The sequence below is a fragment of the Kryptolebias marmoratus genome, linkage group LG19, assembly GCF_001649575.2.
Source record: "Kryptolebias marmoratus isolate JLee-2015 linkage group LG19, ASM164957v2, whole genome shotgun sequence".
NCBI lineage: Eukaryota > Metazoa > Chordata > Actinopteri > Cyprinodontiformes > Rivulidae > Kryptolebias > Kryptolebias marmoratus.
In genome coordinates, this window is record NC_051448.1 from 21,054,562 (window position 1) to 21,069,160 (window position 14,599).

The 14,599-nt window shown below is 41.1% G+C and overlaps 1 protein-coding gene across 2 annotated transcripts in view; it reads left to right on the top strand.

The window, feature by feature from the left end:
- LOC112451401 overlaps nucleotides 1-14,599 on the top strand; it is an 80,742-nt gene that overhangs the window by 54,255 nt on the left and 11,888 nt on the right. The window contains exons 5-6 of one of the 2 annotated variants that reach the window (XR_003040219.2): nucleotides 2,705-9,749; nucleotides 12,165-12,470. The gene's annotated coding sequence lies outside the window, so the exon portion shown is untranslated. Of the gene's footprint in view, nucleotides 1-2,704; nucleotides 9,750-12,164; nucleotides 12,471-14,599 lie in introns of those variants that run through there. The other variant, XR_005234466.1, reaches the window with a different exon arrangement.

Sequence of the window (14,599 nt, forward strand, 5' to 3'; positions counted from 1 at the left end):
CCCCCGCCCATAGGCCTTAAGATTGTTCCATCGAGCTTTTACCCGGGGCTCTGCTTCCCTCCAGTCACCTCTTTAACATCTCGGGGCCTGAGAGGGAGGCCATGAAAAACTACATTGAGGAGTCCTTATCTTCATTCATCATTCGTCCGTCCACGTCACCCTTAGGGGCAGGGTTTTTTTTGTAAGTAAAAAGGATAAGACTCTCAGACCCTGTATCGATTATCGTGGTTTAAACCAGATAACTATTAAAAACAAGTACTTCTTGCCACTCATCGACTCAGTCCACACCCAATTACACTCCGCTACCGTATTTTCTAAGCTAGATTTACGTAATGCATACCACCTGGTTAGGATTAGAGAGGGGGATGAGTGGAAGACCGCCTTTAAGACCCCTTTGGGACACTTCGAGTATCTCGTCATGCCTTTCGGCCTAAGGAACGCCCCGGCAGTTTTCCAAGCCCTCATTAATGAAGTCCTTCGCGACTTTCTCAACAATTTCGTTTTTGTATATCTAGATGATATTCTCATTTACTCTAGTGACCTGCAGCAGCACAAACTCCATGTTTGTTCTCCAACGTCTCTTGGAGAATAAATTGTTCGTTAAGGCCGAGAAGTGAAACAGACTCACCTCTACTTTCGTTCCGTTCAACTGGACTCCTGAAGCAGATTGATCATTCAGGGAATTAAAGAGACTTTTTACCTTGGCACCTATCCTGTCTCACCCAGACCCTGTAAAACAGTTTGTCGTCGAGGTAGATGCTTCTGACTCCGAAGTAGGAGCTATCCTTTCTCAGAGGTCCGAGACTGACAATAAGATTCACCCTTGCGCTTTCTTCTCTCACACCTGCTGACAGAAATTGTGATGTTGGCGATCGTGAACTGTTAGCTATCAAATTGGCTCTGGAAGAGTGGAGACACTGGTTGGAGGGGTCGGAGCTTCCTTTTGTGATTTGGACTGATCACAAGAACCTACTATACCTACAAAACGCCAAGAGGCTTAACCCCCGTCAGGCTCGGTGGTCATTGTTCTTCGCTTGGTTCAACTTCTCAATAACCTACAGGCCTGGAACCAGAAACACTAAATCTGACGCACTATCCAGACAGTTTACTTCCTCCGAGGTTTCCAAGGCGGAGACTAGTCTCATTCCCACCACCTGTTTTTTGGGAAACCATCGAGAATACCATCACTCTAGCCCAGCAGACAGATCCAGACCCAGGCACCGGTCCTCTCGGTATGTTTCATACCAAAAACTATTATAAGCAAAGTGTTGGATTGGACGCATAACCATTGCTTTATCTGTCATCCAGGCATTTCACGCATGCTCGCGTTCACCAAGAGGCACTTCTGGTGGCCCACCATGAACGCAGATATCAAAGACTTTGTTTCAGCTTGCCCTACCTGTGCTCAGAACAAGGGAAGTAACCAACCCCCTGCGGGACTTCTTCGGCCCTTACCCACACCTGCTCGTCCCTGGTCCCACATAGCTCTCTATTTCGTCACCCGATTACCACCATCCGAGGGTAACACAGTCATTCTGACCATCATCGACAGGTTCTCCAAAGCAGCGCGCTTAATCCCATTAACTCAACTCCCTACTGCCTTCGAGACCGCTCAACTCCTAGTTTCCTATGTGTTCCGTTACCATGGCATTCCCCTGGATATTGTGTCAGATTGGGGTCCTCAGTTCTCATCGCAGGTCTGGAAGGCATTTTGCAATGCACTAGGAGCCAAGGTACGCCTTTCCTCTGGCTACCACCCACAGTCCAACGGTCAGACCGAGAGGTGCAAACAGGAATTGGAGTCCTCACTCAGGTGTGTTATAAACAATAACCCCTCCACTTGGTGTAAACATTTACCTTGGGTTGATTATGAGCATAATTGCCATACCTCATCAGCCACTGGTTATTCACCTTTTGAGGTCTCCTTAGGATATAACCCACCACTTTTTCCCAACCATGAGTCCGAGAGCCTGGTTCCATCCATCCAAGCCCACCTTCATCGTTGTCGACACATTTGGAGACAGACTGAGAGGGCACTGTTAAGGACTGCTCAACAAAACGAGAGATTCGCTGTCACTGCTCTGCAGCACCTACGTACCATAGGATACCATTGCAAATCTCATAAATCCAAATTAAATTCACAATAGAATGAAATAGAATTTAAATCATTCTTGGAAAAAAGTAAGGTAATTTAGAATTTTATGGTGGCAACACATGTTAAAGGTGAAATGAAATAAAATTTAAACATAATAAATTTTCTGTCAGGATTTGTTTTTTTTCAGCCATTTTCCTGTATTTGATTTTCATGCTTGCGATCCTTGTGTTTTATTTGTTCCTTGTGTTTTCTTTATAATATGTTCTTGTGGCTCTGTCTGGTTTCATGGTTATTGTGTTTCTATGTAATCGGTGTGGTGTTGTCACTCCTGTGATTCTGTCATGTTCTATGTGATAAGTTTTCTCATTCGTTTCCTGTGCCCTCAGCTCAGTTTTCCAGACAGCCTGCCATGCCCATTTGCACCTATCCTTTGTTGGTAATCACTCAGCTGTTTCCACTTCCTTGTTAGCTCAGCCTTTATTGTAATGATCACGTTTGCCTGCCTCTTGCCATGTCACAATTGTAATCATGTTCATGCTTGTCACCTGCGCCCCTTTCCTGATTTCACTTCCTGCACCTGGGCCTCGCCCTATATATACTCTTCCTCAGCTCTCTTTCAGTGCCAGATTATGAAAGCCCACCAGCGAGTAATTCTCAAGCATCTTCGGACAGTCCGCTCAGGTTTTGACCCCCTTCACGTTTCTTGGATTCACCCCTTCGCTTCACCCTCGTCGGACTCTAGCCAGATCTTGGATTACTGGACATCGACCCCTGCCTGTGCCCTGGACTTGGACCCCTCGCCTGCCCCCCGGCTTCGTACTTGGCCCTCGGATCTCCTGGTTTTGACCCCCGCCCGTCCGACCTCGAGCTTGCCTTTTCCCCAACGACCTACCTGCCGTCTGCAGTGGTCCCCGCTCCTGGACTGTTCTCGGCGATCATTCTACGAGTGCTGCATTCCTCCTCTCGTCTCACATTCTCCCAGGTTAGTGGAACTCTCGCTTCTTGTAATTACTTCCTGGTTCGAGTACGGACTTCTGAGCTGTCCTTTCTCTCCCCAGAACGACGACCGGGGACCCTACGGCTACTTATCGCTCTCGGGTTGTCAAAAAATAAAGACGTGTTAATCTTTCACTCCTGTGTTGTGGCTGAACTACCGGGTCCGCCGACTAATTCTTGTCATTTATAGTCAATTGTTTGTCATCATTTCTCTGCTGATTCATTATATCTGACCTCCAGAGAAGGAAGGCAGTGATCCACTCTCTGGAGGAAGTGGGGCCTAGCAATAAAACCAGATGAACATACTTTGTCTCTTCAGACAATCCTGGGGTGATGGCTTGACAAGTTTTCAAGGTGATGTGTATGTCATTCCCATTGTCTCCCAGATGCATCTGGTTTTATGACTGTATGAATATTGACTAATGGTGTTTAAATAAATGTGTTAAACTTTAAGGTAACGTCTCCTAAAGGTCTTTCCCAACAACCAACTCGGGGAGGTAAAGGTAGTTTATCCCAACACTAACCTGCCATCGCCAGAGCATGTCAGCCACAGGTGTGGGTAAGGTTGTACCTGAATTGACACTTTTGAAAGAAGGATGACAGGTGTCATGCTGAAAAGTGATGGTCGGCCTAAATTTGATCAGTCGCGCCCCCACAAGGGAGCGTGCACGAGTGAACAGTATTAAAAACAGCTGACAGAGAAAATCAGTCATATTGCAAAACACATGGAATGTGACATCGCATGGATTTTAATGAAACTGGGTGTGTGAATAGTACTTGGCTAGTGGAAATCTTTCCCAAAATATTTTGGCATAATATTAAGTGGTTGCCATGGTATCCAGCTATGTGTTTTGGGGCCAAATGCGCCTCAAATTCAGCAAGTTAATAAGACCAAAAATGGCACTTTTCAATGCATAGAAAAAAATACTATATATACATTAAAAATATTTTTTAAACACTTTTGTGAAGAAACATATCTCTTCTTTGTGTTTTTGAACATTCTGTGCCTTTGGAACTGATATTTTATGAAATACAAATTTTTAAAATAAAGCCCTATTTCGAGCTCTCAAATTAGTTAAAAAACACGCTTCATTAAAAATTAAATTGTCGGAGTTTGGACCTAATCGGGGACTTCATATTCAATAGATATTAAGAAAAATAGTGTATTTTCTTATGTGTAAAAAAAAAAAAAAAAAATGTAATTGACCTTTTTGAAAATGCCCCCAAAAAGGGGGCAGAAACTTGAGAATTTGATGCATTCTAGAGTGATTTTTGTCGTTGAAACGGTTCAACGAAACATTTACCACGTGTTGTCATAACAACAGCGTATGCACTGGGGGTTTCAACCATAGAAAACGACTTTCAATTGACTCAAAGTATTATCGTAAGTATATTTACTAAATTATACTGAAATGATTGCTTCATATAGTTGATTTACAACCGTTTTTCATGTAACAGTTATTGTGGTTGCATAAGAAAAACTTGAGCTACAATGTGGAATACGTTCTTTCTCGAGACCAGTTGTCATGATTGATTAGACTCTTCTTGTTTCAGAATCAGATTCATTTGGACTCACCCACAGATAAGTATCTGTGGACTCGGCACAATGAGATGCTCATTTGCCGTGATCCCAGGACTTTTTCCACCCATCGAGTGTGGTAGCAGTTCAACAGAATCTGAAACTGTTTTGCCACTGAACGATTGCAAACGCAATGTTCACAGTCATCTGCAATCCACCCGTACAATTGTTTATACATATATTCCTGTTTTGTAAACCATGAACCGCAGCATGGCGACTTGCTCTTGACTTTGTCATTGTGACCTACAGTCATCGTGCACGTGCAAGTGTCCATATTTCAATAGTTTGTGAGTTATCATGCAGTTATCACTAGATACTATTGATTTGTATAGGTTTATTTGAAATTTAGGTGGTAGTTACTTGTTAGTGTCTCACCTTGGCAGCACTAACTGTGGAGTGTGTAAATTAAACCATTTTTACAGTTTTTGTAAAATTTTTGTTCCCTGATAATAAAAATTGAGTGTAGACCTATGCCACATATTGGTATTGCTATAGAATTGCAATAACTTTTTTTATTTTTTTCATGGGTCACTCTACAAATGATATATGATGACAAGATGATGGGTTGATCCGAACATTCTGGAAGATCTTTTCAAAAAAGCCATTTTTACAGTTTCTTCATATTTTACCAATATTGGAATTTAGGGTAATACTGAATTGTTCACAGATTTTCCATGGGTATGGGTCAATCAAATTTTTTTTACATAAATGTGTGGTTTAGGAATCCATCTTTCATATTTATGCCAGCAAAATGGCCTACCTTGGTCCAAACTCTGGCAGTAGAGCAAGAAAAATTGTCATTTTTTTGGATTTTCCAAATTTGCAAAATTTGAATAAAGTTAGTCTTCTAAAACGCGATTGGTGCTTTTACACTTAACGAGTACATACATATGTAACACCTCTTTTGAAAATATAAAGCTTCCAGATTTCAATGATATGTATCATTAATATATAGGTCTAGCAAATCTGTCTCTAATTTGCACATGAAAAGTGCTAAAAATCCGACCGTCTGAGACACCAAAAATGCTGATTTAGGCAATTTTTCAGACTAGCTTGTTTTCATGGCAACCAAAGTAATATTTTTAAAAAATACTTTGGAATGTGCCATTTTATACCTAAATATGCATGTGTGAAAAGTTTCATTAAGATCCGCAAACCTCGACTTTCCACCCTATGACTGATTTTCTCTGTCGGCTGCTCTTAAAGTGCGCCTCTTCTGCACTCTGGAGGGTTTGGAAAGTAGGTTAGGTGCCAGCGCCTAAGGGGGGGGGGGGCAGCCATTGCCCCCTTATGTGGTAATCTGTGGTACAAATCACCCTGGTGACCATCCAAGGATGTGACAGGGAGAAAACTTATGGCTCACTAGCGGAAGCATAAATAATACTGCCGTTTTGAATGCTTACGATAAGGTCGATCTAAGATTAAAGTTTGATTATGGAGTGAAATAAAATATCTGAGAGGAATCATGATGCAGTGTGGCTTTAATCACACCATCTGCGTCGCCAGTTTCCCATCTCCAAAACAAGCCATGCGTATATGGTATGGCACATTTTCCTGTCAAGTTTATTTTATAGATCACAAACTTGATTGGAAAGAGACATATGCAAGCTTCATGCCTGTTTTGTGCGTACACCCGTTTTATAAATGAGAACCCAGAGCTGGGGAAAAAAATTCAAAATATAAATGAAACAATGCTATAACTGTAGGTGAGCATGCCACCAAGTATGCATTCTGTGGGGAAAAGGATCTATTAGAGACCAGTTGCTATGGGTGTTGCGAGCTATCCATTTACTATGAACTCGTTAAATAATTTACTATGATACTGTTGTATTCGTATTAAATTTATTGTCCTAAAGCACAAGTATTTATGTTGTCAATGTTCTGTATCTCTAAAGGTTGAATGCATTGACAAACATACATGTTGCATCATTGGTCATCAGTGGTTTCCCAATTCTTAATGAACATTAGTAGGTAGGGTGTAGGAAATAAAAGGTTTGCACTCAGAGACTCATGGCCCAAAGTAGCGCTAATACACTGATGAACTGATCACTTGTGAGTGTTCATCAGAAACATTACATAATCATTGCTCATTCTGTGTATGGAATCAATAACTTTTTGTTGAATGTATTTTCTCTGTCGTGTTGTCTCTGTTTCTAATAAGAATTGCATTTATTATTTAGGTCATCATGAAAACATAAATTATTGTAAATGTTATTGATACTGTGACTGCTTTACATCCCTGCTGTAAGATTAATCATATCAGTTACATCTAATCTCAACTCCTTCTGCTGTATGTGGGATGTTATGTGGTTTCCTTACACTTTTGACTCTTTGTAATAATCACTCTCCTTTACCTCAAACTGCTCCACACTCCAACTAACTACCTCATTGTACCCCATGCACTAGTAATTTGTTTATTAGAACTTTGAATTTGTTCAGCATGTTTATATTTTATATCTGAAAAAAAGCTGAATTTATTTACTCTATATTTTTAGCTCTTCTTTTTAAATTATTATTATTATTATTACTATTATGGAAGCGGATGTCAACAGGACTGATACTGTGACTCTCTTCCATCCCTGCTACGAGATAGACAATTTTAAATACAAGTTTACCACACCTCCTTCTACTGTATGTGTAACACTATATGGTTTCCTTACTCTTTTGTCTGTTGTCACAGTATGTGGGAACCTCCTTGTAATAATCTCTGTGCTTTACTTCAAGCAGCTCCACACTCCTACTAACTTCCTCATTCTGTCTCTGGCTGTGACTGACCTGCTTGTAGGGATCGTATTCTTTCCTTTGAGCATGGCATTTACTCTCAGCTCTTGTATGTATTATGAAAGTTTATTTTGTAATGTACGAGACAGCTGTGACATATTACTCGGCACATGTTCAATTATGCACCTGTGTTGTATTTCTGTTGACAGATATTATGCAGTGTGTCAGCCATTAACATATAAATCTAAAATCAGTCGTCATGTTGTTGTCATCATGATTTCATTAAGTTGGGGTGTTTCTGCACTTAATGGAATTGCCGTGATGATACCAAAATTAGAAGAAAAGTGTCAAGAATGTTTTGTTGATACATTCATAGCAAACACAGTTGGGTCCATTTTAGCATTTTACCTCCCAATTTTCATAATGATGTGTATTTACCTGAAGATTTTTTTTGTTGCACAGAGACAAGCACGAAGCATCCAAGCTAGGATGAAATGTGGAGCAACTGTTAGTAAGATGGAGAGAAAGGCCACCAAAACGCTGGCTACTGTTCTGGGAGTGTTTCTTTTCTGTTGGACTCCTTTCTTTCTTTCCATCATGTTTATCAACAATTTAAGTGTAGTTCCTGTAATCGAAACACTTAATTGGTTTGCACTGACAAATTCAACATTCAATCCATTCATTTATGCTTTCTTTTACAGCTGGTTCAGATCAGCCTTTAAAATTATTATGTCTGGAAAAATATTACATCGTGACTTTGCTAACACAAAACTGCATTAATTTACTTTCTGTCATTTGAATTGCATATCATTTGAGCTAGAGCAGTTCTGCTATGAACAATAAAAAAAGATTCAAAAAATGTTTTTTCTTGTAAAAATTATCGTCTTAGTGTAAAGTGTTATGTTTGGATATTAGGATTATTTTACAGGTATCCCATGGAGATAAGGCAAAACTGGAAAAATCTTCCTTTAATTCTCATCAGAAATCTGGCAGAAACATTTTGCATCAGCTTGAGGCCCTTTTAAGACAATTTTTAGCCATCCTTAAGAAAATGCAATTTTTAATTGTAAGTGAAATAAATGCATGTACTAGTACGTTTTGTATGGTCTTGGGACAAGATGTTTCTACTGTTAGCAACACTGTGGTGGTGTAAAAAGAGAGTCCTAGTAACTGTGTATGATTTAGAAGATAAACCTTGGCCAAACTAAACAAGGTCCTTGTTGTGGCAAAAAAAAAAAATTCCAGACACTGTTAGATGAGAACACTCAAACAAATTTGTTTATATATTGTGCACAAAATATAACATCAGAGTCCCAGGTCCAAATGGGGAAGCTCCGAATCAAAGCTCTGGCCCCCCAAGTCAACACAGGAGCTATATTAAAGATATTGAAATACTAGACCAGAAGGAGGAGTTATGAAAAAGCAAGGCAGTCTGGTTCTCATGAGGAGAAAAATCAACATCCCTCCTGTAAACAAGGTCATTCTGTGAGAAGTCATAGCATAGTCAGGACTCAACAACAACAGGTGTTACCCTATAATAAACTCTGCCAATATACTCCCCTCTGCTTCTGCAGTTCAAAACATACCAAGACCAGTGAAAAAAAAAAGCCAGTTCATATCTTTTCTGGGCATTATATCTTCCTACAGGAATTTCACTTCAGACTATTCTGTCTTAGAGAATCCTCTGAGGAGTCTCAGTGAAGAGGACTTCAGGCTCCTAACACTATCCAGTGGTCTGTGTGAGCTGAATCTGCTTTCATTTAGCTAAAACTTGCACTTCAGACGTCCCCCACATTGATCCCAAAAAAAACATTTGTTCAAGCTGTGGATGAGGAAAATGGATGCATGACATCAGTTCTACTGGTAACACATTCTGTTCTATTATCTGTGAAGTCAAAGCAGGAAAAGAAAAAAAAAAAAAAACAACATTCATTCATTCAAACGACTGAATGCTATGCAAAATGAAGTTACTAAGTTCTGGAAAAGTTGGAGGCAGCTGGCTGGTCCCAACCTTTTTGTGAGGAGCAAGTGGCACACTTCCCAGAGAAATGTTGCTGTTGGGGACATCGTCTGGTTGTGTGACCAAAATGCGCTTAGAGGCCAGTTTATGCTGGGAAAAGTTGTAAGTGCTAATCCCGACAAGAAGGGTGTTGTGAGGGACGTGAATGTCCAAGTTGTCCCAACAACAACTTGCGCTCCGCACGGACTTAAAAGTGGGACGGACAAGGGGAAAGCGGAAGAAAACAATAATAACAAACAAAGAGAACAGGAGTTTGGAGACCCCTCTTCGATCAATCGGAGATCCTGATCGACCTGTGTGGAGCGGGATAAGTTTGTAGATGGGCGGAGAGGCAGCCGGTAAGATACAAACTAATGTTTGCAAGATCAGACTGCAAGGGTGCCTTCTATTCCCCGGCCGAGCCTCCAGCGTTGCCGGCTTGTTAGCAAAGCTAATGCTTGAACTGAAGCGCTGGATTGTGGCGATGATTTCTGCTGTTCATTTATTACTTAATTGATCGTTGTGTTGTTGATGTGGACTTGTGTGCTAAATTGAACTATTAATTAATTTAGCATTGGATTAAGAGAATTTTAGCTATTTATATTTAGAAAATAAATATTTATTATTAATATTGAAAAATAGATAAATGTAAATAAATGTAAAAATATTAATTTTGAAGTGTAGTTTAAAGTTAAGGAACTTAAGTTTGGTACTTGTTCAGTTAACTTTAATTACTTTGTGGGTTTAAGTCACAGTGATTTGCTTAGTATTAATTATATAGTTTATTATTTCTTTTGTAGTTTGAGTAAAATTAATTTATGTAAACTCTCATACAGATTAGAAATTGTTTATTTTTCTTCTTTTGGGTTTGTTTAAAGGTTTTTACCTGCACTGGACCAAATGCATAACATAGTTTGACACAAATAAATGGAGGATAAAAATTAAGAAAACTGCCTGGTCCTTCGAGTAAATCCCTGTCGATGACAATCTACATAACTTATCCATCCCTTTCAAGTGGGGAAGCTACATAGTTGGAAAAAGAACTTGACATTATCCTTTCAGAGCAGAAAACCTCATATATTTCATCTGCACGATGGCTCAGATATACAACAGTTCTCTTGGACATTACTGTCAAATGCTGCGCTATTCTTAATCCAGATCCTGTGCTGAAGCAGGGTTTGTACACATTGACTGATACACCTCTGACTAACCTTGACTTGGTGCTGTTTGTAGATGGGTTCTGCATCATGTGATCCCGCTACTGGAACTAACCGTGCTATTGTCTTTGCTGTTTCCTGATTGTTCTCTGCATGAACATTTCTGGCTCTATACCTAAACACTTTTCTGCAAAAACTGCTAAACTGATAGCACTACTGCCCCTTTTCTACCGGCTTTAATGGTCCTGGCTCCACTCTACTCTGCTTGCTTTGCGTGCGTTTCCACCGGCATTTTTTTGAGGCCGGTCCCTGCTTTTTTGGTCCCTTCGGAGTAGGGCCAGCCAGGCGGCCCTGCTTTCGTGGGAGGTGCAAGCTTAGCTCCCGTTCACTCATTGGTCGTGGGTGTGGCCAGATGCAAGCATAAAGAGCGAACGGTAGGAATATAAACAACAGCGTTAGCTTACCCTGCAACGTTTATGCCGTCTGTCCCCCAGCTAAAGGTGCTGTAAAGCCTGAAATCTCCAGTGGATAACAGCTGTCCTACTCCGCGCAACAATCACGGCATCTGGAGCATTTCTTCCACTGCGCCTCTCTTCCTGAAGTCTCAGGAGAATCCCCATAAGTTTAAAAAACAGCANCCCCCCCGGACTCCCTTCCCCCCCCCCCCCCCCCCACACACACACACACACACACACAAACACACACACAAACACACACACACAACACAAGGAGGCGTTCCTCTGCTACCGACCAGACTGGCCCGGTGGAGATAGGATGCATTTTTTATAGAGCAGAGCCGGGCAGAGTAGAGCAGGGCTTCTGTTGTAGAGCCAGTGGAAAAGTGGCATAACAGAAGCATGTAAAGTTGCAGCTGATAGATCTGTTTCTATTTTTACTGACTCCAGATATGTTTTTGGTGTTGTTCATGATTTTGGAGCTTTATGAAAACACAGGAAATTCCTCAAGGCTGATGGTAAGAGGATTCTTAACTACTCTCAAATTGCAGATTTGTTAGATGCAATATTGTTACCTACTGCTATTTCTGTTTGCAAGTGTCAATCTCACGTTCACTCAGATGACCTGATTGCTCAGGGTAACAGCAGAGCTGACGCAGCTGGGAAACTTGATGCACAGAGGCCTTTAACAGTGAACTCGCTTCACACAGACTTACCAACTCCCCCTCCACTCTCTGACATTGAGGCTCTGCAAACTTTTGCTTCAGCTGATGAAAGAAGAGTGTGGAAAACTTTAGATAGGTCCGAAATGCAGACCGTGTCTTCAAAAACATTTTTTTCCCCACACTTTACTAAATTGACACATGGTCTTGACCAAGTTTCTAAAAGTGGAATGTTATTGTTAACATGTTTAGCAAATGGATAGAAGCTTTTCCATCAAAATATGCAGACAGTCACGCAGTGACAAAAGCTTTATTTACAGAAATTATTCCTCGATGGGGTATTCCTAACAGAATCAACCTCCACTGAGATTGTGTTTGGCAGGCCTCCTAACTTGGGATTGGGACCACACATGAAGGTCCTCCCTTCCACTACTATCTGGGATGATGTAATGTTATCTTATTGCCAAAACCTGTCAAATGTGATTTCTCAAATTTTTCAGATGGTGAAACCTGCACTACCAGGTCCTGCTGAAACACCGCTGCATGTTATCAGGCCAGGAGACTGGGTCGTGGTAAAAGACTTCAGACGGAAGCTTTGGAACTCCAGATGCTGGCAGGGACCTTTTCAGGTGTTCACATAAACAGCTGTCAAAGTCACAGAAAGACCAACTTGGATTCATGCCAGTCACTGTAAACAAGTACCAGAACCACAGGACGACAAACATCTAGGTTTGCCATCAGTGTGTCCAGGACACAACGGCAGAAGCACGAAAGTCAAGAGGACAATGGACAACTTTCTCAGTGAGGTAACTTATCTCACTAAATGGGTGTGAAGTGCAGGTAAACTCTGACAACGAATAGGATAACATCCTAAGCAACAAGCAATTGTTGTTTTAAAACAGCAGAGGATGAAACAAGATTCTATATCTACAGACTTACTGTAGGAATGAAAGAAGACAAGACTTTATGCGACGCCTATTTCAACACTGACAGACATGAAGAGCAATAGAATTTCATCATGGCAACACTTATGCCCTCATCGACTTCAAATGCTAGTTACAAACATTTGTTTTGGTTGTTTTCAATTTTGTGTTGGTTATTTGTGTCACTCTGGTGGTGGAGATTATTCTTTCCCAATCAGGTAAAAAACCTACACTTGCATGACCCGCATGATGTTAAATGGCTGTCTACGATTCAGTTACAAGGTAAACATTCTACCCCCTACACCTTAAACTTATGGTACAGATATGCTAAGTACATTGCACAAAACAAATCTGATTGTTATGTTTCTTCTCACATGTCTTTAGCTGCAACCACACCTTTGGTGATTCTACATCCATATGGAAACAGCTCTAATCTGTTCCCAGACATTTTGAGTTTTACCTATCAGGGCTTCCTCCTTAACCAACTTGTTGTTGCACACACCAGAGTTGTGCCTTCCTTTCCACCTTCTTATGGTTGCAGAAGTTTCACAAAATTTCATCCAGTTATTAATTCCTCCTTCAAGGGACCCTTTACTTTGTCCTGTTCATATCGCACCTGGAGTAAGTTTGAATTTTATGCCAACACAATTATTACTCTGTTATCTAACTCTCCCATTTTCTTAGGTAACATACCACATACATATTGTAAGACTGTGCTTGTTTCCTGAACCTTGTATGCTAATAATGCTTCTCTTAATTCTCACAAACTCTTCCAAGGACCACCTGCTCACCCTATTACCAGGTACCAGATGTTTCAGGTTGGAACTCTAATGTTTCAGAGGATAAAAAAGCTGCAGACTCGAGATCAAAAGATCATTTTATCATTTCTTCCATCCTTAGGAGTTGGTAAAGTTATATTTGTGTTGAAACCCTGAGTTACCAATAAGAATCCTTTGTTGATGATATGTTAACGGCCCTAGTGCGAGTGAAAAATGAATTAACTGCTTTAAGACTTAATAATTGTCACAGTTTCACTGCTCCTGCCACGCCTCCTGCTCCCATGCCACAGCCTCAGTAAATTTCCACAGACTCCTAGTTCCAAGCCACGCCCACGTTGTCATAACCACGCAATCACAGCCATCAGCTTCACCTGTCCATGCCAATATTTAAGCCCACAGCTCACAACCCACAGTGCCAGATTATTGAAAGGTCTAACCTAGTAGATGTCAAGCAATTCTCAATTCATGCCTGCTTTAATCTCGACCTCTTGCCTGCCCTTGGAACCTCGAATCTCGCCTGCCCCTTGTCGGACCTTGTTTCGGATTCTGCCCACTGGTTTTGGACCTTGCTTCCTCCTTCTGGACTTCGCCTTCTGGTTAGTGCTAATCTGGTTTTGTCTGCCATCTGATCTCCCGGTTCTGAACTCCCGCCTGTCCCCGGACTCTGATTACTGCCTAACCCCCTTTACCAAAGACTTTGTCCCAGAGACTGCCATTGACTCACCTGTCTGGGCGATCCTCGGCTGCCACGCCGAAGCTCCAATCCAGGCTCTAGGTAATCCTAATAGCATTTTGCTTCCAATAAAAACCTTAAAACTTCGTCGTTGTTTAAGTGTTCTGAATCCAAATCTACCAAGCCCTGTCAATAATGGTCTTTTTTCTTCTCTGCTCCTGGTGAAAGGCGGACGTGTTTTTTTTTCTCTCTGTCTCCTGAAACCCCCCACCCCCCTCTGCCTTTTTTGCCTTGGTCTCTTTTCAGAGCCTCTCTTTTGCATATTCTCCAAAATTTATAAACTATGGATCTGGTCAGCTGGTCTCTCAACACAATTGATCAAATTTTCTTGATGGGAAGACTAGGCAAGGGTGAGCCTGCCTGCCCAGATAAGACATCATTCGCTGGATACACAATGGATTCCTGGAGGAAATGGAATATTGTTTGTCTATCGATTTTGTCTGTGGAAGACGTGGAAGATCTTTACATATTTGGGTTTTTGATAACAGGATTTCTGCTGT